Source organism: Hyperolius riggenbachi, chromosome 12 (assembly GCF_040937935.1).
Source record: "Hyperolius riggenbachi isolate aHypRig1 chromosome 12, aHypRig1.pri, whole genome shotgun sequence".
NCBI lineage: Eukaryota > Metazoa > Chordata > Amphibia > Anura > Hyperoliidae > Hyperolius > Hyperolius riggenbachi.
In genome coordinates, this window is record NC_090657.1 from 186,106,737 (window position 1) to 186,130,989 (window position 24,253).

A 24,253-nucleotide genomic window follows, 5' to 3' on the forward strand; every position below is an offset into this window, starting at 1 on the left:
ATAAATGGTTGCCATTTTTCTTGTGCTGCTGTCTTGAGAAGCAGATACAGGCAATGTGGAGCCCCAGTGTACAATCCTGCTGGGGTTGGAGCTTAATATTTGTACTGTGGTCCATTGCCTCTTTAGCTATGCTGCTGCTGCTGTCACCTAACCCTAGCTGAACCCGTACAATGCCTAACCCTAACAAAATGGCTAACCATAGATGACTCCCCAACTAATGCCTAACCCTTAGGGCCTGTTCTTATTGGGGCGATTACCGCTAATCGCCGAATCGCTGGCGTGCACTAGCACTTTTTAAAGCACTAGCGAAATAACTGTAAACTGTATGGCAGTGATCTCACTGCCACAATTGCCACCGATCGCCGGCAATAACAAAACGCACTACACGCAGCATTGTACCCCGATTCTAAAGCAATCACGATTAAAATGCTAAAAAGCACTAATCGCAGTTGTTCACAAGAGTGTACAGTGATTTTACCATGTTAATTGTGGTAATTATCACCCGTGCAAAATGCTAGCCCTTACTTTATCTCCTGCTGCAAAATGTCTAACCCTCATCGCTTCCCCCTCCCCCCATAAGGGGTTGTTTGGGTGCCGCCATAGACACACATGTTAACCCTTTAGCAGCCAATTGATTTCACTTGCAAGTGCTCCAGGCCAGTTTATTTTAGCACTTTTTTAATTTCTTCTTTGTTATATTCTGAAGCTTCTAATTAGTACTGCTGCAATGTGTATTTATGGCCACTTGTCACTAGGGGCAGTGTGAGACAATAAAAGAAGACTTCTGCTTTCAGTTTCTATGTTTTCAGTTTGGTGAGAAAGATCAAAGCAAGCCAAGAATTTACAGCACAACAAGTACTGCCGACTGAAGTCAAAAGCAGTGCATTATCTTTAAGTGAGATAACTAATTTGTGGCTGTGAACAGGTTAACCATTTTCGCCTTTTGGACGTGACTGTCACATCCAAAAGGCTGTTGCTGGGCCGCTGTGCGCGAGCACTAGCGCGCTCCCGTGCTGCCCCCCCCCCGGTAGCCCGGAGATCAATAAATAGGAACATAGTTCCCATTCATTGATCTAAGTCCCCAGTAGAAAACCCAACTGCTTCTTTTCAGAGGCTGCGGTCTTTCTGACCCAAAAATCACATCCTCCTCGTGCTTCCTGTGGGATGGGAATTAATCAAAATCACGGTGGCCATCTTGTGACCAAATAGTAAAACTACATGCACATAATTTTTTTTCACACATAACATAATAAATTACATTTAAAATTAAACGGGCACTAAGGCGAAAAAAGCTTCTGGAACCAAAGGGGGTTATTGTCATCCTGGCGGAATGTTCTGTGTCTGCCGGAACACAGAACGCCTCGCCCACCTTCACTGTTCAATCCAAAGATGACAAGTACATGTGAGTCACGCCGACTGATTAAAAAAAAAAAAAACACTAAAAAGAAAGTATAAGTTTAAGCCCACTTTCAAATCTTTATCATTTAGGGCTCGTTTCCACTGTAGCGGTGCGGAATCGCCTGGATTCCACCGCTGAAGAAATCGCATGCGGCTGCGTTTCCCCATGCGGATTTACCCGCGATTTCGCATGCGATTTCGCATGGCAAGGAGCCAGGCGAATTTAACCATGTCACTGCCTGTGTAAAGTTCCATTGCCTTTCATGCGAAATCGCATGCGAAATCGCGGGGAAATCCGCATGATAAAGCCGCCTGCGATTTCCCTATTGAATGCATTAGCGGCGATTTGCCCGCATTCCTGCCGCACGCGAAATCTGACGACCCTGTCGTGCAGATTTTTCCCGCACCGAAAAACGCCGCCGCACACGTGGAAGCAGCCCCATCCACTAACATTGAGTATACGAATCCGCATGCAGTACCCGCATGCGGATTCGCTATAGTGGAAACGAGCCCTTAAGGGGGCACTATGCCGAAAAATTGTAAAATTTCAAATATGTGCAAACATAGACAAATAAGAAGTACATTTTTTCCAGAGTAAAATGAGCCATAAATTACTTTTCTCCTATGTTGCTGTCACTTACAGTAGATAGTAGAAATCTGACAGAAGCGACAGGTTTTGGATTAGTCCATCTCTTTATATAGGATTCTCAGCAAGGCTTTTATTCTTTATAAAGCTATTCCCTAAAAAGCATTTAAACACTAATGCTGACCTGCTTCCCTGCTTGTTAGACAGTTTTTTGGCAGCTGGACAGAGCAACTGCCATTCACTAAGTGCTTTTGAAAATAAATCCCTGAGAATCCCCCCATGAAGTGATGGACTAGTCCAAAACCTGTCGCTTCTGTCAGATTTCTACTACCTACTGTAAGTAACCGCAACCTAGAAGAAAAGTAATTTTTGGCTCATTTTACTCTGGAAAAAACGTACGTCTTATTTGTTTGTTTGCATATATTTAAAATTTTACAATTTTTCGCTATAGTGCCCCTTTAACGGTTTACCTCCCACACCCAAAAAATACCCAAATAAAATTTTTAACTAAAAAAAATAATAAAAAAAATTACAATTTAAAAACAAAACATAAGTAGTTACCTAACTTTTTAAATATGCATGTCAAGAGGGTACATTACTAATATTTTTTAAATTATAAACTTGTAAATAGTGATGGATGCAAAACTAAAAAAATGCACCTTTATCTCCAAATAAAATATTGGCACTATACATTGTGATAGGGACATAATAATAATAATAATTAAATGGTGTAATAACCGGGACAAATGGGCAAATAAAATGTGTGGATTTTAAGTATGGTAGCCTGTATTATTTTAAAGCTATAATGGCAGAAAACTGAGAAATAATTAATTTTTCTCCATTTTTTTTTCTTAATATTCCTGTTAAAATGCATTTAGAAAAAATAATTCTTAGCAAAATGTACCACCAAAAAAAAGCTTAATTGGTGGTGGAAAAAATAAGATATAGACCAATTGTGATAAGTAGTGACAAAGTTATTGGTGAATGAATGGTAGGTGAAAATTGTTTGGATGCATAAGGTGAAAAACGACTGAAGGCTGAAGTGGTTAATAGCCACGATTGGTGACTAATATTTGGGCGCCAGGGATGACAGATACAATAGTGGACATCGGGGCTGCCCACTATGCAAACTACAGCTAGAACTAGTGGGCACTTCTTTGCCCAAATGACCTGATTGACCTGATTTGCCTGCTTGCCCCTAAACCAGGAATCCTGATCCAAGGCTGCTGGATCAAGTAGGTATATCATGCAAGGTCATCATAGCCAGTCTATTGAAAATAAGCCTCTACCCCGATAGTGCTGGATGAAACTACAGTATGTGATTTATAGCAAGTCATAGCGTCTGGTATATTAAATGTCAAACAGATATTTTATTGTCCGTAATGGAATTAATCCCTGAACCTTCACAATGAGGACATGGGATTCAAGTTATTTCATTACCTCTGCCCACCTCTGCTATTATGGATGAAGCAATCCAAGAGGCTCTTATCAAGCAGTTAATCCGTTTAATATGCTTAATTTCAGGCTAGACTAAACAGCAACACATTATTTTCAGTTTTTCTGAGGTTTTCAAATTCTAAAAAAGGAAAAGCATGTCGGCGGATCAGAAGATGGACGTCAGGCTCGTCACTCGTTTAATGTTTTTCAGGGTCATAATTTGCTGCTTATTGACTGGTGGATCTACCATGAAGCCACCGGAATCGTGATTTAGGCGGCAAAATCTAGGGGGCGGGCAGCGTTTGGAAACACACCGTAGTGTAGCACACACAATACCCTTCTCATCCACGCATCCCCAAATCCCAGTTTTCATTTAACTTGTGGCACCTGCTGCCCTTCCCTATGATCATAAGGCATGCAGGGGCATAACCACAGCCCCTGCAAGGGATGCAGCTGAAGGGGGACCCCTTAAGGGGAGAATCCTACAGTGGGGGGCCTAGTTTTGGGCCCTCCAGGGCCATTTTTAGGGGAAGGAGGAGGCGCAGTGCAGGAAGTAGGAGCAGCAGGTGCAAACAGCAGCAGGGATGGGGGCGCAACTCCCCCCCCCCCCCCTCCTTCACCGCAGGCTGCCATCAGCACTCCCCCCTCCCCCTCCAGCAACCACAGCTGGGGGGTGGCCCACCCAAGCTTCGGCACGCATCCAATCAGATGGGCGTGCTGGCACCAGACTGGCCAATCACAGCTGCCCACTACCCCTTTGCTCATTGGTGCTGATGGTCTCGCACATCTTCCAAAGATTGCTTCAAGCAGCAGAAAGTCTAGAACTGGTGCTGCTTATTGGCATGAGGCTACTAACAGTGGAGTGTTCTCTCCAGGTCCTGATGTTGAACCTCTTCAGACAAGGAGCTTTTGGGCTGCTGCTGGCCATGCTGCTTTTGGGTCAAATCCAACATTGCTTCACGCACCTCTGATTAGCCACATGAGGATGTCTTACAACGGCATGCATGCATTGCAGCCAAGGCTAGAGCATGCATCCCCTGCGAATGATGAGTTACCACTTTGCTCCTTTTAGTTTCCCCCAAACACAGCCTGCAGTGGTCATCCACGACCCATCCCCAAAGTAAAGCAGATGCCAATATAAAGTGAACCTGGGGTGAGAGTGATATTTGTTTTCTTTTAAACAATACCTGTTGCCTGGCAGCCCTGCTGATCTATTTGGCTACAGTAGTGTCTGAACTACACCAAACGCTGTGATCAGAGCTGCTGCGATCGACGCAGGTGAAAGCCTTGGTGAGGAATGGCGCTGGGGATCACTGCAGGGGGGTGTTCAGGGGGTGTGGGACAACTATACTAGCGCACCTCTAGCTAGCTACCTTTACTGGGGACCCCTGCTAGTTTATTTTTTTTAGCCCGACACAGTGTCAGGCATACCACGCAGGAGGTTTAGTCCAGTTTTACACTGGATTTATGGGATACGGTACGGTGACAGGCCTAGCAGGGCATAGGCCCGCCCCCCTACTAGTGATGTACTTCCTGCTGGGCACTTCAAGTAATCTATCTTAATGCATCTAAAAACTTTGTTCTGAGCTAGACCATTTAAATCTGTACTCCATGCTCAGACTTAAAGGAGAACTGTAGTGAGAGGGATATGGAGGCTGCCATATTTATTTCCTTTTAAGCAATACCAGTTGCCTGGCAGCCCTGATGGTCTATTTGCCTAAAGAAGTGTCTGAATCACACCAGAAACCAGCATGCAGCTAATCTTGTCATATCTGTCTAAATTTGTCAGAAACGCCTGATCTGCTGCATGCTTGTTCAGGGCCTATGGCTGAAAGTATTAGAGGCAGAGGATTAGCTGAATAGCCAGGCAACTGGTATTGCTTAAAAGGAAATAAATATGGCAGCCTCCATATACCTCTCACTACAGTTCTCCTTTAAATAAATCTGGTAATACTAGCAAACAGGTCTGAATTTTATATTATTTTTTTTATATTTGGTCGTTTGACCTGTAGCAACCCAGCAGAAGGTGTTAACAGCAGGATCTATCGGTGAGGCTGCTTCTACTAGACTTGACAGTCATATGCTTTTTAGGCTAGGAGGTGGAGCAAAGCATAGAGTCAACAGTTTGAGAAGTTCACAGCTTGCAGTCTTGGAGGTGTCTCCTGAATAGAGTGGCTTTTGCAGGGGCTTCCGACCAGATAACAATTTATGTCTTACTTTAAAGTGTACCAGAGATGAAGAATAGTGAAAGTTTTATACATACCTGGGGTTTCCTCCAGCCCCATCCGCACAGATTGCTCCCACGCCGCCGTCCTCAGCCTTCTCTATCGCCGCTACAGTGTCCCGTAAGTGCAGCCAGCCTGAGCATGTGCAGTGCACTCCCTCCATCTCTCTCCGGTGGAGAATAGTAGACAAGACAAGACAAATAACATTTATATCGCGCTTTTCTCCTGGCGGACTCAAAGCGCCAGAGCTGCAGCCACTAGGGCGCACTCTATAGGCAGTAGCAGTGTTAGGGAAACTTGCCTAAGGTCTCCTACTGAATAGGTGCTGACTTACTGAACAGGCAGAGCCGAGATTTGAACCCTGGTCTCCTGTGTCAGAGGCAGAGCCCTTAACCATTACACCTTCCAGCCACTGACTGATCAGTACTGCGCAGCCACCCCCCCCCCCCTTCCCGGCCTCCATTCAATTTCCAGGCCTAAGTTGGGCACTATTGCCTAAGTTGGGCACTAGGCCGGGCCGTGAGAGCTCCTTGATTGCGCTCCTGTGACTGGGAGCTTTTTGCGCGTGTACATAACGCTTTAAGGTAGGTCAATCAAGGAGCAGTGCAGCCACCGTATGTACAGTAGTAGCTAAATCTAAGTCAAACACTTCACTGGCCTGCACAGTGGATCAAGGATGAGGACCAGGAGGACAACAAGGGAACTAGAAGACGCTGAGGCCTGGATTCTGAAAGATGGCCCAGTTGGGTAAAACAGATGAACTGCGCAAGTGCAATGTGCTCTCTCCATCTCCCTTGAGTGGAGAATAGTACTGCGCCTGCACTGTATAATTTTCCACCTGAGAAGGTGCACTGCGCATGCTCAGACTGGCCGAACTTTATGCTCAGACTGGCCGAACTTATGGGACCCGGTAACAAAGAGGGAGAAGACTGAGAACAGCAGCGTGGGAGTGATCCGTGCACATAGGGCTGGAGGAAGCCCCAGGTATGTATAAAACTTTGAAGATTCATTGTCTCTGGTTTCCTTTAAAGAAATTTATTTGACATTTAGTGCAGAAGAAAAACAAACTTTGCTACTTAGTGCCTAACAGGTCTAGGAAACCACCTTGGCTGGGAGTTGAGTGTTAAGTGGTTGCACAAGCATCCCATTATTTCACAAAGCAAACACTCACTGCCAGCATTAATCCCAGTTCCAGTTCCATACAAGGAGAGATTTCCAGCAGTTCTGCTTCCTAAAACAAAACAAATTCTCGGCTTTTAGAAGAACTACACAAATTACATTAAGGCTGTTTTTACACCGAGATTTTGCAGGCTGAGGGATTTATGCCGCATTCAGTATTTATGGGGTTGTGTTGTTGCACAAATGACAAATAAGTGACAGCCAAAGCAGCTTAAAAAGAAGAAATATAACACCTGAACACAAATGTGTAGCAAATCCAACGAATCAGAACTTGAAAAACAGGACGGGCCACTCTGAGGCGAATTAAAGAAAACCTCTTTCTAATGTCTGCAGTGACTCCAGAAAAATGTTAACGCCTTCCTTGGAGGGATTAAAGGATACCCAAAGTGACAGGTGACATGTGAGATACACACGTGTATGTACAGTGCCTAGCACACAAATAACTATGCTGTGTTCCTTTTTTTCTTTCTCTGTCTGAAAGAGTTAAATATCAGGTATGTAAGTGGCTGACTCAGTCCTGACTCAGACAGGAAGTGACTACAGTGTGACCCTCACTGATAAGAAATTCCAGTTTTTATCTCTCTCTTGCTCTTAGAAGCCATGTTCTGCTAGGAAAGTGTTTTATAGTTGGAATTTCTCATCAACGAGGGTCAAACTGTAGTCACTTCCTGTCTGAGTCAGGACTGAGTCAGCCACTTACATACCTGATATTTAACTATTTCAGACAGAGAAAGGAAAAAAAGGAACACCGCATAGTTATTTTTGTGCTAGGCACTGTACATACACATGTCTATCTCGTCATGTCACATGTCACTTCGGGTATCCTTTTAAAGGTGGCCAAAGATCACTTGATGGATGGCCAGATCCACTATCAGATAGATCCCTCTGGTCGAATCTGATCAGAGAGGGAGCTATTTCCTATTTCACACACTGCACACAGATTGCCAATAGATTTTAGCATGAAATGTATTGGTATTCGTCCTACCACCCCCTGCTGGGCCGCCCCCTCAAGTGTATGTGCGTTCAGTGTCACCACAAGTGCATGTACTACGTGACTTGTAGTCAGACCCGTTTCTAGGGGCCGTGCAGCCCTGCAGCAGCCCTGAGCGCAGACAGCCAAAGGGTGCTGTGAACTCTCCCTCCCTCTCCCCAGGGGACTGCAAAGTAATTAGTTCAGGGAAGCACTGTATACAGCTACACTGACTGGCCAGGGGGGGAGGGGGGCAATCTCCCCCCAGGCCACCTTTCATTCAGTGATTTAGGGCAGGTCTGGTGTCTGGTGTATTTGGGTTTGTTGTAAGGCAATGTGAAACTTGAGGCTAGCTGATAAAAGTGCAATCAAAGGACAGGCAAGCTGGCAAATATACACAGCATGAATGATGCAGAGCTTGCCTGAAGGGTCTGTGGGCAAACATCTGTCTGGTCTCTCCCCATTGTTATTATGACTGCATGTGTGGGTAAGGTGTTATACAAGTTGAAAAGTTTTTGACAGTCCCTAGACTCCAGGAGGGCTGCTTTCTGACTTGTGTGAGGGACTGTCAGGGACAGGAGTCCTATGATAGGCAAGTAGCCTCTGTGTGATGTGCAATACAGATAAGCTCTCTGCTCCATCTCAGGCTATTCTCAATTTCTCTCCACTCCTCTGGGCTAGTGCACGCCAAAATCGCAATAGCAATCGCTAGCAATTTGTGAGTGTGATTTTGTGAAGCGATTTTCAGAGCTATTTTTTAATGAATTGCTCCAAAAAATGCTACACACTGCATGTAGCATTTTTTGGAGCAATTCATTAAAAAAAAAAAAACGCTCTGAAAATCGTTTCACAAAATCACACTCACAAATTGCTAGCGATTGCTATTGCGATTTTGGCGTGCACTAGCCCAGAGAGAGGAGGAGTGGAGAGAAATTGAGAATAGCTTGAGATGGAGCAGAGAGCTTATCTGTATTGCACATCACACAGAGGCTACTTGCCTGTAATAGGACTCCTGTCCCTGCCAGTCTCTCACACAAGTCAAAAAGCAGCCCTCCTGGAGTCTAGGGACTGTCAAAAACTTTTCAACTTGTGTAACACCTTACCCACACATGCAGTCATAATAACAATGGGGAGAGACCAGACAGATGTTTGCACACAGACCCTCCAGGCAAGCTCTGCATCATGCTGTGTATATTTACCAGCTTGCCTGTCCTCTGATTGCACTTTTATCAGCTAGCCTCAAGTTTCACATTGCCTTACAACAAACCCCAATACACCAGACACCAAACCTACCCTAAATCACTGAATGAAAGGTGGCCTGGGGGGAGATTGCCCCCCTGCCCCCCTCAGTGTTGCCAACTCATCCCTTTAATTACTGACACATCTAAGTTATACAGGTTCTGGGGCTATTTGCACATAACCAGTGCATTAACTGCATCCAAATAGCCACAAAACTTGTATAATTCATATGTGTCAGTAATTAAAGGGATGAGTTGGCAACCCTGGCCCCCCTGGCCAGTCCGCCCCTGAACTATACTGGATACCTATACTGGAGGCACCTACCTGGCTAATCTATACTGGGGCAATTATACTGGGGCACCTATGCCTGGCTACCTATATTGGGGGGACCTATAGCCCACTACCTATACTGAGTGCAACTAGACCTAGCTAACCTATACTGCAGGCACCTATACCTGGCTCCGGCACGGGGGGGGGGGGGCGCAATTTTTACACTCTCGCACTGGGTGCATTTTAGCCTAGAAACTGCCCTGCTTGTAGTGATGAGCCGAAATTACATGTTTTCGTATTTACGGCATGAAATTGTAATTCGTAATTATGAATTACAATTTCATGAATTTTCTACCAATTAAATTAAATTTTAATTCGTAGAAAATTCTTAATTTTGTCATTTGTAATTTAGTGTCGTAGTTTTGCTTTAATGTTTAACAAACAAAAGGACAAGCACCATCCTAAAAATAACATTAGGGATAATGAGGACGGAATGTGCTAAATGGGCAATAACACAACCATGGATATGAAAAGAAGAAAAAAGTACCCAATATGCAGCACCAGACTGCTCCAATAGTATTCAAAATACAAATTCTTTATTGATGAAAGGCAAACACCGTAAAAACAGTATTAAAAATCACCATGAGGTGATAGCAGCGGTATACATGGATAATAATTAATAATTAGTTATGGTAACAGAAATCAATATAAATATCCTCACACTCAGATAAATGCATATATATATATATATAGTAATAAAGTAGTTTTGCTTTAAATCCTAATTTTGTGTTTAGTTTTTTGTTACACGTAATTTCATAATTTCTTGTAATACAAAATTAATCTGGTTTCCTTTAGAGGGATTTATTTGACATTTATTGCATAAGAAAAGCAAACTTGGCTATTTAGCGTCTAATGCTAGGTACACACCATACAATTTTCTGTTAGATTTACCTGCCAGATAGATTATTTCCAACTTGTCCGATCTGAATTTGATTGATTTTTGATTATCCAATCTTTTTTTTATCGTCTTTTCGATCTTTTTTTGATCGACTTTCATTCTATGAAAATCTATTTAAAAAACGATCGGAAAATCGAAAAATCTATCGAAATTCAGATTGGACATGTTGGAAAAAATTGATCTGGCAGGTAAATGTAACAGAAAATAGTATAGTGTGTAACTAGCATAACAGGTCTAGGAAACCACCCCGGCTGGGAGTTGAGTTTTTAACTGGTTGCACAAGCATCCCATTATTTCACAAAGCAAACACTCTCACTGCCAACATTAATCCCAGTTCCAGCTCCGTATAAGGAGAGATTTCCCGCAGTTCTGCTTCCTACAAAAAATGTCTCGGCTTTTAGAAGAAATACACAAATGACACAATTACTCGGAATTTCATAATTCCTTGTAAAACAAAATTACAAGAAATAACTGGTAACCCAAAATCATAATTTAATGATTTTACATAAACATTTCTCCCCAAAAATACTTGTAATTACGAAAATTTTTGAAAATTTTTGAATTATGAAAATGTCATCACAAAATCAAAAGTACAAAAATGATTCACACAGCATGAAGTGGGCAAGCACCATCCTACATAGATCACAACAATCCCAAAATACAATAAAATGCCAGAATGTGCAGAAGAGGCATAACAAGCCGTATACAAAATAAAGAAAAGAAAACCTCAAAAAATACCGCACCAAACTGGATAATATAGAAATGAATTGATCTATTGAAAATCATAGATTAAATACAACCAGGTCAAAGGGTGGCGGGCCCACTTGTCATCACAAATAAATAACAAGCTGAGGTGAAATATATAAATAAGCGGAGTACTAAGTAAGGTCATGAAGGGCTTAGTCCAAGTTATATATCCAGTTCACAAATTGCCTGTACATACAAACAATATACATATCATTTATATGAAAAATATAAAGTGCATGCGTGCAATAAATGATCCAATGTATGAATATACAATGGACATAGGGTGTCGAATAGGAATGAGGAATAACCACTGCTTAGAAGAAAGGAAAGAAGGAAAAACCGATGCACTTTGTATTTTTGTATTTTTCATATAAGTGCTATGTATATTGTCTGTATGTACAAGCAATTTGTGAACTGGATATATAACTTGCACGAAGCACTTCATGACCTTACTTAGTACTCCGCTTATTTATATAGCGCACTACAGCTTGTAAATTATTTGTGATTATATGTGGGCCCCGCCACCCTTAGACCTTGTTGGTTTTAATTGTTTCCAATCTATGATATTCAATAAATGTTCAATTCATTTCTACATTATCCAGTTTATATTGTAAGTACAAAAATTATCTTAATTACCAAAAATGAATGTATGGACATAATTATGAAAAATGTTGCAAATTTTCACATAATTAAGATTTTGACATTACAATGGTAATGATCAAAAATTACATGAAATTTTGTGAAATTGATATTCGCCTATTCCGATCATCACCAGTGACTCCTTGCATAGTCACGTTAAAATAGCCAGTGTCAGGTGGAATGGGCTGACGATGATGGCAGACAACGGAGGAGGCGGATAGAACTAAGAGTGACAGTAGGGTAGCATTAGGGGATGCAGAAGTTGCAACTGCATCGGGACCCTTGGACACAAGGAGTCCACCAGGGGCTCTCCCACAGCTTCTTTATTTGAGCTATGCTTGTGATCACCTCTATATGTACTTTTAAATATTTGTAATCGTTAGTCCCTGTAACTCAAAATAGACTCAAAGCAACTGAAACTCAAGTGTAACATAACCCTGTTCCATTTGATTTCAGTCAAATTTCAAATTCTGCAAAGATCTCGCCAAGGTGCTTTGGAAATGTAGAGCAAATGCAAAGGAAACACACACACACACACACACTCACACTCACACTCACACTCACACTCACTCTTTTTAACTAGATAAGGACCGCAGTGATTGAGATCTACCCCCTGTTTTGGTGGGCTCCTGGCTGGCAGGGCGTAGATTTCAATCACTGTCAGCAGCGCGCATCCGCCGTTTCTGCCGCTACCCGCCGATTGCGCCGCTCAAACCCGACGATTCTCGCCGCATCTCACAGGCTCTGCCTGTCTCTATGACGGCAGAGTCATGTGAGCCGGTCAGGAGCCGATTTCATTGGCTCTTGGCCCTGTCTTTCAATGTAAGCCGTTCCCATTGGCTTACATTGAAAAACAGGGTCAGGAGCCAATGAAAGCTGCTCCTGACCGGCTCACATGACTCTGCCGTCATAGAGGCGGTGGAGTCTTTGTCCTGAGGGTCTCGGCGAGCGGCGATGATGGCGGTTGCGGCGGGTATGTGCGGCGATTCGTCGGGATTCCGTCGGGATTGGACCAGCGGTCTCTGGTCTTTAAGTGCCCAGAGACCGCTGGTCCTTAAATGGTTAATATTTGTATTTTGTTTTTTATGCCAAAATAAATTTAAAGTCAATGGGACCGGTGGGGTAAAAAACAAAAATAAAAGCCATATACTTACCTAAGGAGGGGGTAGGCTCTGGGTCCTTATGAGCCTTCCCTCTCCCGGTGCCCTTGTTGCAGCGCTGGCTTCCCTGCTTGAATCCCCTGCCACGGCGGACTTCAGAAGTCTTCGGGAGCTCAGTCCTCCCGAAGACAGATGGCTCCAAACTGTTCACGCGCGAGTGCAAAAGAGAGGACGCTTGCATGTGCAATGTTTGGAGCGGCCCGTCTTTGGGAGCAGTCGGGCTCCCGAAGACTTTCCGAAGCCTCCTTCAGCAGCGGAGCGAGCAGTACTTGACTGAATTGGATGAATACTGCTCCCGGGGACAGCGCTGCACCAAGGGCACTGGGAGAGGAGAGGGAAGGCTCTATAGGACACTGAGCCTTCCCTCTCTTTAGGTAAGTATCTGGCATTTTTTTTTATTAGCTTTAAGAGTATCAATTGAAGTGGTGCAGAGTTCAAGAAATGCGTTCTATAGTAATATTTACAATGCATTATATTTATTATTAATACTATTATTTGCATTAATTTCTACTGGTGTTTTCTTGGTTTCAGCCACTAGGTATGAGTGAGTGAGATTTGTAAGTTCTATTTGTGGCAAATTGGGCCTTAATCGTTTACCAATGTGGTAATTTTTTTTCGCCGAACGAGGGCAGGTAAACCTGGGGGTGGTACGATGCCAAAATTTTGTCGAAAAGAGCGGAATTGCTATTTGTTATTTGCTCCCAGGATGCGCAGCAAGGACCAGCAGACAATGGGAAGAGATCCCACCACAGGCAGATATTAAGGGTGGCAGAGGGAGGAGGTTTCACTCCATTATGTGGTCACTGTTTGATAGCAGCAAGAGACAGACAGGGAGAGGAGTGTAAGCTTCAGGGAGAGCTAGCTGGTAGTTAGGTCTGTGTTACTAACTTAGAACTGTGATTTATGTGTGTATAGTGTGCAGAACTGCTGTCTGTAGAATTCATAGTGTGCTGAAGTAGTTAAGGTAGACATGTGAGTAGATTTTTGTTGGACATCCGTATGGAGGTAAAGTTTCAGGAATTTATATAGGAAAACAAAAATGACAATATCTAAGCGTAACCCGTTTATTTAGATAAAATTTCTTTAAAAGGCAGGGGATTTTCTCCCTTGATGACGCAAGACTGCGAAACCGGTCGGGAAGGTAACAGGCGGCACCATTGTCTATTGATCTACGATTGACCATTACATGCGCGCTAATCTTCCGGAGTTCCCTGTTTATGGGCCCCGTATGTGGGTTATTGTTTTTATATCTACTGCCTTTTAAAGAAATTTTATCTAAATAAACGGGTTATGCTTAGATATTGCCGTTTTAGTTTTCCTATATAAATTCCTGAAACTTTACCTCCATACGGATGTCCACTGTATCTTCACGACGTCTGATGTTCCCTGGACGTTATCTGTGATTTGAGCCATTTTACAACCTTATAATGTGGGTTGTTGGGAGCTGGTAAGACTTTTCTAGTTTTGATGTTTGGCGGATACCTACCTCTGAGCATTTGATATATTGTGGTGAAGAATGTACCATTCCCTACATATAATGACTTTCTAAACCTGCGCTGACCTTTGATGTATGCCTGTCTTCTGAACTTTTGGACATTGTTCTTCTCAGCGGCGGTTCCATTGTTCCTTGGCGCCAATATATTTGCTATGATAAATATAATAGAATGAGATATTCCTTAAAAAGAGAACGGCAACGCTAACCCAGCACACAGGATGGAAGAGGAGGTACTACAGGAGAGCAAGGCCACGCTTTGTGACACAACCCAGGCATGGCATGGCGACAAAATGCATGCATACAGCAAAGCATTTTGTCACCATGCAGTGATAAATATAATAGAATGAGATATTCCTTAAAAAGAGAGCGGAAACGCTAACCCAGCACAGATGTTCATGGTGCTGGGTCGTGGGGTGTTGCGAAGTCGTTTCCAATCCACGATTTATTCATTTTTATTTGTGTCAGACGGTCTGCATTTTCTGTGGAGAGGCGGATACGCCGATCTGTAACGATGCCTCCGGCAGCACTGAAACAGCGTTTGGAGATAACGCTGTCTGCAGGGCAAGCCAGCACCTCTATTGCGTACATTGCCAGTTCGTGCCAGGTGTCTAGCTTAGAGACCCAATAGTTAAAGGGGACTGATGGATTGTTGAACAGGGCTAGGCCATCTGACATGTAGTCCTTGACGATCTTCTGCAGGCGATCTGTGTTGTAGGTGGAACTGGGCGAATGCTGTTCTTTGGGCTGCTGCCTGGGTGTCAGAAAAGTTTGCCACACCTTGGACACTGCCGATACCATTCCCTTGTGGGCACTAGCTGCAGCTTGTGTTCTTTGCTCCCCTCCTAGTCCTGGGTTAGCGGAAGTCAGTCTGTTGACGTGGCTGGAGGAGGATGCAAATCTCCTCACTAATTTCTCCACAAGGGCCTGCTGGTATTCCTCCATTTTCACCTGTCTGACAATTTCTTCAATCAGTGTGGGAATATTTTCTTTGTAGCATGGATCCAGAAGGGTATAAACCCAGTAATCCACGTCGACCAGAATTCTGACAATGCGCGGGTCGCGTTCAATGCAGCCTAGCATTAACTGAGCCATGTGTGCCAGAGTCCCACCAGGATGCTCATCATGTTCTGTGCTTGATTGTTGTGATGCACCATCACCAATACCTTCTTCCTGGTCTTGTTCTCCTGTCCATTCCCGCTGAATTGTGGAAGTCAAACGTGCACGGCCATGTTCCCCGGCAGTTGAGGCATCCAAGCCCTGCTCCAACTCCAGCTGTTCCTCGTCCTCTTCTTCATCATATCTGGGACCAGCGGTTCCTGAGGCAGATTGCCTGATGTGGGTATCATCACGCTGATCGTTGTCCTCTCTCATTCCGCCTCTTCCATCCTGATTGCCTCTTCCTTGATCTGCAACATTGATTGCTTCAGTAAACACAGCAGTGGTATTGTAATGCTGACTAAAGAGTTATCACCGCTCACAAGCAACGTGGATTGCTCAAAATTTTAGAGGACTTCGCAGAGGTCCGACATGGTGGCCCATTCTGATCCACAGAAGTTTGGCAGCTGACCGGATGCACCTCGGTACTGCTCCTTCAGGTACTGGACTACTGCACTCCTCTGCTCGCAAAGGCGTGCTAGCATGTGCAGCGTAGAATTCCACCCTGTGGGGACATCAGACACCAAGCAATGGTTGGGTAGACTGAAGCGCTGCTGCAACTTGGTGAGTGCGGCCGAAGTGTCACTGGACTTTCGGAAATGTTTGGCCACTCGCCACACCTTCAGCAGAAGATCCGCCACATTTGGGTATGTCCTCAGGAACCGCAGAACTAGGTTCAGAACGTGGGCCAGGCAAGGGATGTGTCTCAGCTTTGCCAACTGTAAGGCGCGAATGAGATTGCTCCCATTATCACACACAACCATGCCTGGTTCCAGGTACAGCGGTGCTAGCCACAACTGGGTCTGTTCCTTGATTGCCTTTCAAATTTCTGCACCTGTGTGCTGCTTATCTCCAATGCAGATCAGCTTCAGTAAGGCTTGCTGACGCATGGCAAGAGCTGTGCTGCACCGCTTCCACGCTCCGGTTGCTGGGTTAACGATGCCGGATGAGGTCGAGCTTGGAGAGGCGGTGGAGGAGAAGGAGCCAGAGAGGTCGCTGTTGTCATTGACTCGCAGGGAAGCAGGTCCGGCAATTTGCAGCGTTGGCAACACCTGTGCCGTAGCGGGTAAGGAGTCGCTGCCAGGCTCCACAAGGTTCACCCACTGCACCGTAAGGGAGATGTACCGACCCTGGCCAAACGCACTCGTCCAGGTGTCAGTGGTGAGGTGAACCTTGCAGGCAACGGCATTTTTCAGGCTTCAGGTGATTTTGCCAACCACGTGATCATGTAATGCTGGCACGGCACAGCGCACAAAGAAGTGGCGGCTGGGAACCGCGTAACGTGGTATGGCCATTGACATCATGCATTTGAAGTGGTCTGTCTCCACCACTCTATATGTAAGCATTTCGCAGGCCAGGAACCGGGCAATGCTGGCTGTTAGTGCCATGGCCCAGGGGTCATTTGCTGGCATTTTTCTCCTGCACGGCAACATCTCCGGGACAGATAGCTGAACAGCAGGCTCGCACACTGAAGGGCAGTTGGTTGTTGTCGATGAATGGGAACAGTCAAGAGCACTACGGTTTAAACTCATCGGTTGGTACGGATGTTTGTCCACCACGTAATGGCTGGTCTGCTGAGGAGGGTCTGGTGTCCACACCGGAGGCAGTGTTGCTGGGGGCTGGAAGCGAGCCGACGGTACCCTGGCCTTGCGCGTTTGAACACAGAGTGGGATGTTTGGCTTCCATGTGCCGGCGCATGCTGATGGTGCTGAGGTTGTTCAAATTTTTTCCCCTGCTCAGTGTCTTCCTGCACACCCTGCAAATCACCATGGTTCCATCCTTGCTGCTGTCTTCAAAGAGATCCCAGACTTTGGAGGACCTACTGCTTTGCTTGGGAGTTTGGCGCGTGCCTCTTTTGCATCTCACTTGTGCGCTTGTTGTGGCCGATGTTCCCGGACTCCTTTGTGGCACAATGCAAACTCTTGATGCAGTAGGTTCTTCAGCTGACTCATCTGTACTGCTATCCCGACGGCCACGTGCTGCTGTTGGCCAATCCGGGTCTGTTGATCATCGTCCAAAACCTCCTTTTCCATCTCCGAGTCGTCCTCGTGTGTGCGGTGGAGTAGAGCTCATCAGAACAACCTCTGCGCACCTCAATCCCATCTTGTGTTCATGTTCTGTGCAGCCCTCCTGCCATTCCAATTGCTGCGCACATTGCTCTGGGATTTGGGTGTCTTCGTCCTCGCTTTGCCTTTCAGTGATTGGTGCATTTTCATCATCCACTGCCTATGAATTCGGGCACAAGATTTGTGGCTGTTCCATTGACCTTTCACAGATGGCAGTTTGTGCAGGTGCGAATATCTCCTCCGAATAGCCCAGTGTGTCGTACAAGAATTGTTAAGACTCTGTATTTGCTTGTTGTGTGCCTGTTGTAGCTGCTGGTTGTGTCACCTTTGTGCCCACTGGCTCCATAGAACTGACAGAGGACCTCGTGCCTGACAAGGATGGGCTGGTGCTTAACCCGCTGCTGGACGCTTGAGAGGTCAACCAATTCATTACATCTTCCCATTCTTGTGGATTAGTGAGGTATGTTTTTTGACTGGGGCAGATGGGCGGCATTGAGGGGGTTTTCTCAGGTGCGCCACCACGGCCTGCACGTGAAACGTCAGGGGAAACAACTCTTCCCCTGCCCCTCCCTCTTTCATGGGATTTCTTCATAGTAGTCGTTACTTAGTCGTTAGTAGTACTTCTCACAAAGATGAAATATTTTTTTAATAAACAATACTCAGCAAAAGTCACAGAATATACGTGTGGATCGGTGGTACGCAAGTGATCCCACTTGGCGGCACTGTAAGTGTTTTTTTTTAATAAACAATACTCGGCAAACGTCACAGAATATATTTGTGGATTGGTGGTACGCAAGTGATCCCACTTGGCGGCACTGAAAGTGTTTTTTTAATAAACAATATGCTACAAAAGTCACTGAAAATACGTGTGGATTTTTAACAGCCCTGTGGGTGCTGCAGCTGCTGTCAGCGGTGAGGCTGGGGCTCTGTGGCTGGCCTGGCTGGCAGTGAGGCCCTGTGGGTGCTACTGTCAGCGGTGAGGCTGGAGCCCTGTGGCTGGCCTGGCTAGCAGTGAGGCCCTGTGGCTGCTGCTGTCAGCGGTGAGGCTGGGGCCCTGTGGCTGGCCTGGCTAGCAGTGAGGCTCTGTGGGTGCTGCTGTCAGCGGTGAGGCTGGAGGCTGTGGCCCTGTGGCTGGCACTGGCAGACAGTACGCTACCCTACACTAAACTCCCTACCTACCCAAAGCTAAACCCCAAAGCAAAATGCAAAGCAAATGGCGCCGATCACGCGCGTTCGGGTATTTATGCACCCGAACACGTGACCCGCTCGGCCAATCACAGAGTGAGACGTGCGTTCGACCGAACGTACGGCCACGTTCGGTCAAGGACAAGTTAGAGCCACGTGGCCGAGCATCCATCACGGACACTGAGGTGTTCAGATGGTGTTTGCCGCGAACTCGAACACCACAAAATTTGCCGAATCCCGAACAGTGGCGAACACTGTTCGATCAACACTAGCTGCCACCTATACTGGGGACACCTATCTGTACTGGGGACATCCATGCCTGACTGCCTATACTGGGAATACCTATCCTTGGCTATCTAAACTGGGGACACCTAAACCAGGCAAACTGCTCTGGTCCTTAATTGGGGTTTTAATGCTAGTCCCCAAGTGATTAAGCTGGCCGTGGCAGCGCCATGTGAGTAGTTTGTCCTGGCTGGAAACTCCTGACACAGCCGTTCACCTCACCTCCCCATTAACTCGCGCATGTACATTACATATGCATACACGCTGTATCGGCAGGCGCGGTGCAGCTCGCTAATTGGCTGCCGGCATCCCCTCCTGTGATTGGAGCATGGAGCCTCCTTGAATGCCGCTGGGGCTGATAAGGGTGGGAGAGCCTGAGAGTAGAACTGCACATGACGAGTGAGTGTCACAATCAGTGCGCAGTACTATTCTCCACCAGAGAGAAACGGAGGCAGCGCATTGCACATGCTCAGACTGACCGAAGTTATGGGACCCGGTACTGGAGGAGATTGAGGATGGCAGTGTGGGAGTGATCCGTGCAGATGGGGCTGGAGGATGCCCCAGGTATGTATAAATCTTTTATATTAGTGAGGAGAACGCCAGTGCATACCACTAAGGCTGCATCTGAAATGACCACCAGCTCATGTGTGCAGTACTTAAATATGACAGATAAAGAGTAACAGAGGCGCCAGATTAGAGTAAAAGGTTTAAAAACTGCTTAAAAGGAGGGGGGTCGGTGGTTACCGCCCTCCAGTAAAGAGTGACCAGCCAATGAGTCAAATATAAATAGACAATGCAATTTATTTAAAATCTCCAGGCAAACACAACGCGTTTCACAGGTCCAGAGCCCGCCCCATCAGGCAATCAATTTGGAGATATACACGACTGTATCGGTATGAGGAAAAGCGCCTACTGTGCAGTACTTAAATAGGCTTTCTGCACACTTCACATTCAATTCAGATGCAAATCATATGCAAATCTGCTACTACTTATCATGCAAACACATTTTTTTTTTGCTTAGCTGCTCACAAGGTTTTAAATTTAGGTTAGGTCACTTGCCTGGAGGTTTGCCTCACTGTGGCGCACGTGTTTAGTACTTTATACTTTGCATGCAAACCATATTGGAAGGTAAAGTTCCTGCTAGTGTAATAAATGTTAGCATTGTTTTGGATGCAGGGCATGCATTTTTCAGTCTAATAGAGGCGGTGTATGCTGATGTGATTAACCATTCAATTGCAGCATGTGTTTAGGGATGCGCAGGCTTCCCCCCACTTTTTTCTTAAATCTTTTATATTAGTCCGTCTCTGGTACACTTTAAAATTCACAGAGAATAAAATAATTACTAAAAATAAATCACCACCCCCAAAAGCCTAATTTGTCCTAAAAAAACAAGCTCTAGGCCAGTGATGGCTAACCTTGGCAATACAGCTGTGGTGGAACTACAAGTCCCGTGAGGCATTAAAATACTCTGACAGCTCTAAGCATAACTCAGGGAGGCAGAGGCATGATGGGATTTGTAGTCCCAGCTGGAGTGCCAAGGTTAGCCATCACTGCTTTAGATCATGTAGGTGTGATTGGCAAATTAATAGGTGGAGCGCTGAACTGTGAAAATTCCTCTTGTCCATAAGATGAAAACAATCTGCGGGCTGAAGTGGTTAAATACAAATAAAAATGTGTCTACAGACTTGGGGTTAAATGACACACTTTAAAATGCTAGTAAAATGTCTAGTAATGTTTTCAGGCATGTTTATGGGTCTTTGAGTTCTGGGTAGTTTCCGTTCCACATGCGCCAGCCACCAGACTAATCAGAACAGCGTTTGGGTGTTTCAGCCTCTGTGGCGCATTTAAGAAGTTCAGAGAAAGGTTTTGAACCTTAGCTGGAAGTCAGCACTCAACGTTATTTAAGAATCGCCTGTAGACTCATTACCAGATTGTGAAAGGTTGAAGAAGCTGCAAATTTGCCAGCTTAAAAATTCTATACATTGAAACCACAACCCGAGGTTGTCTGCAGAATTGTTATTGGATGCAGAAAGGTTCCCTGTACGATTTGGAGAATGTGCTGAGGACAAGATGCTGCGTTTTCTTGATGCAGATATCAACATAGCCGTGTGTTTCACTGATCCGCAGAAGTCTCAAGTTAACTCTAGCAGTACCTTATATTTACTTGTGCTTCTCCTATGTACATAGTGATTGGCTGAGCAGTCTGGTCGCCATTCTGTCATTCAAAATTTAAAAATATTGAAACCATACAAGTGCTTCCCGAACTCCAATAATGTAACGAATGCAGCCAAGGACCACTATTCCCCCGATAGATCAGCAGATTATGCAATCCTTAGCGGAGACAGTGCTCTGTGCAGTTAACTTTTGACAGTCATCACAGTTACACCTGCAGACACTCAGTGCTCCAACACAGATAGTGGTACCGCAACCAAATATGAGTGACACAATGGTTATTTGGTTAGTATAAAAACTTAAAACACCATTTTGTTGATACAAATGCCATAAGTATGCTGAAACAAAAACTAACATGGTGGTCCTGTATCACAGGGACCCAGACAAAATGCAGTCAGATAAACCCGAAGATGCCCACTCTCTAGTTGCTGCAACCGGTTTCGGCCCTGTACCGTCATCAGGGGTAGAGAGAGACGAAACCGGTTGGGGCAACTTTAGAGTGGGGTCTCCAGGTTTATCTGACATTTACTGGCAATGAATAGTGCATTAAAGAGACTCTGTAACAAAATTGTGAGCCTTATTTCTTCTATCCTATAAGTTCCTATAGCTGTTCTAATGTGCTCTGTCTTACTGCAGCCTTTCCTAGTTGCATAGTGGCTGTGTTATCTCTGTTATATGATCTAATCTTCTCTCCTCTGTCGGGCTGAGGCAGTCAGGCTGGAATGTGCTGTGCTGCGTGTGATTGGATAGAAGCTATACACACCCTTTTCACGTGCCCTGCACACTCTGTATGACTCACACACTGAGCTACTCTCAGCCTATCACTTGCTATGTCTTTTGTTTGTAAACACTGCATAAAAATGGCAATTACAAGCCAGGATTGCAGCAGGGAGTGGCAGAAACAGCACAGAGGGGCCCATGAGAACATAATGAATAGAATGGTATGCTTTTTATTGTAAGAATTTTACAGTACAGATTCTCTTTAAGACAAGTGTATTTTGTCTGGGTTCCTGTGATACAGGACCCACAATGTGAGTTTTTGGTTTAACTTGCTCATGGCATTTGTACCAACAAATTGCATTTTAAGTTTTGGATACTAACCAGTCTCACACATATTTGGTTGCGGTACCACTGTATGTGTTGGAGCACTGGGTATCTGTAGGTGTAACTATGATGATTATCAAAAATTTACTGCAAAGAGCCCTGTCAAGGAGGATTGAATTATTCAAGATTTAAAAATGCAACAATAAAAAAAAACCTTCAAACTATTCATTTAAAGATACCTAACCCCAGGCAAAGCTAGCAAAGGTAAACACAGAGGTATGTTCATGCTGAATCCATATAACTGTGCATTGTTGATTCCTTTCCTTATTCCCCCCTCAGGCTCTGAAATCACTCTGTGAAAACTTTGACTTTTGGCTTAAGTCAAATATTCAAATGGGAAGATGCAGGGTTAGAGAGCCCGAGTCACAGTGTGGGTATAAAAACCCATAGCGATACTTGTTGAAGAAGAGGGAAGACTCTGGACACTGTAGAGCAGAGGTCCCCAACCTTTTTTAAGTCATGGCACATCACTCCAAATGCTCAGATCTCTGTGAAACATCACATTCCCCCCACAAATAAAATGCCCTTAGACCCTGTATAGGTGCCCCTAGAATAGGTAGCCAGAAGTAGGTGCTCTCAGGATAGGTAGAGAGGTGTAGGTGCCCTCAGGCTAGATAGATAGAAATAGGTGCCCCCAGGATAGGCAGGGAGGTGTAGGCGCCTTCCTAATAGATAGCTAGGAGTAGGTGCCCCCAGTATAGGCAGTGAGGCGTAGGTGCCCTCAGGATATATAGCTAGGAGTAGGTACTCACAGGATAGGCAGTGAGGTGTAGATGCCTTCAGTATAAATAGCTAAGAGTAGGTGCCCCCAGGATAGGTAGCGAGGTGTAGGTCCCCTCAGGATAGATGGCTAGGAGTAGGTGTCTCCAGGATAGGCAGCGAGGTGTAGGCGCCTTCAGGATAGATAGCTAGGAGTGTGCCCCCAGGATGGGTAGCCAGGTGTAGGTGCCTTCAGGATAGATAGAAGAGTAGGTGCCCACAGGATAGGCAGCGAGGTGTAGGCGCCTTCAGGATAGATAGCTAGGAGTGTGCCCCCAGGATGGGTAGCCAGGTGTAGGTGCCTTCAGGATAGATAGAAGAGTAGGTGCCCACAGGATAGGCAGTGAGGTGTAGGCGCTTTCAGAATAGATATCGGAGTAGGTGCCCCCAGGATGGGTAGCGAGGTGTAGATGCCTTTAGGATAGATAGCTAGGACTAGGTGGCCCCAGGATAGGCAGCGAGACGTAGGTGCCTTCAGGATAGATAGATAGGAGTAGCTGCCCCCATTTACAAGTGCTGGCAGTTGCAGCGGCGGCTCACTCACCAGCTCCATGTTCCAGCGCTGATGTCACTTTTCTGAGCCCCACTCTGCCTAGTTGCTCCATTCTGCCTTCCTCGCCACTGACAGAGCAGGGCTACAGAAAAATTGCCACTGATGTCCGCATTTCTGTACATCGGTGGCCATTTTCTTATAGCGCTGCTCTTACTGCAGACCAGTGCAGAAAAGCTGCAAGGGAGACAGAACTGGACACAGGGGACACAGCAACACATACCCGGGGCTGCTGTGACACATACATGTCGCGGCACACGGGTTGGGGGACACTGCTGTAAAGGCTTCCATTGTCCTCCTTGCTGATGCTTCGCAAGCACTTAGCCGCATGTGGAAAAACATGCGCCACCATGCTTGTCCTTGAAGTCAATTGCCCTCTTGGGAATCTGAATTTTTTTTTTTTTTTTTTTTTTCACATTCCATCTGTGCTTTTTTTTTCATGTTTTCATAACGGACAGCGTTCTGCTAATTCCCGCACAATGCATGCATTCCCAATTACAATGTATTTCCCCACAGAATGGAAAATCGCAAACAAACGTGAAAAATCTTGCACAGAAAAACTGCAAATGCAATTGCAGAGTGCTGGAAACTCTGAAACTTAATGGAAAAACTTGAGGACAAGAGGGTTCCCTGCCTACAAGTGACCATTAAACGGTATCATTTTTTCATCAGATGTG

General features: G+C 45.3%; 1 protein-coding gene and 1 long non-coding RNA gene across 4 annotated transcripts in view; one reads left to right on the plus strand and one right to left on the minus strand.

The window, feature by feature from the left end:
* The window catches only part of LOC137541205 (formin-H-like), a 174,937-nt gene that overhangs the window by 149,520 nt on the left and 1,164 nt on the right, over positions 1–24,253 (minus strand). The window lies entirely within an intron of this gene.
* Positions 1–24,253, plus strand: part of LOC137541206 (uncharacterized) — a 426,898-nt gene that overhangs the window by 109,349 nt on the left and 293,296 nt on the right. The gene's annotated exons all lie outside the window — the stretch shown is intronic.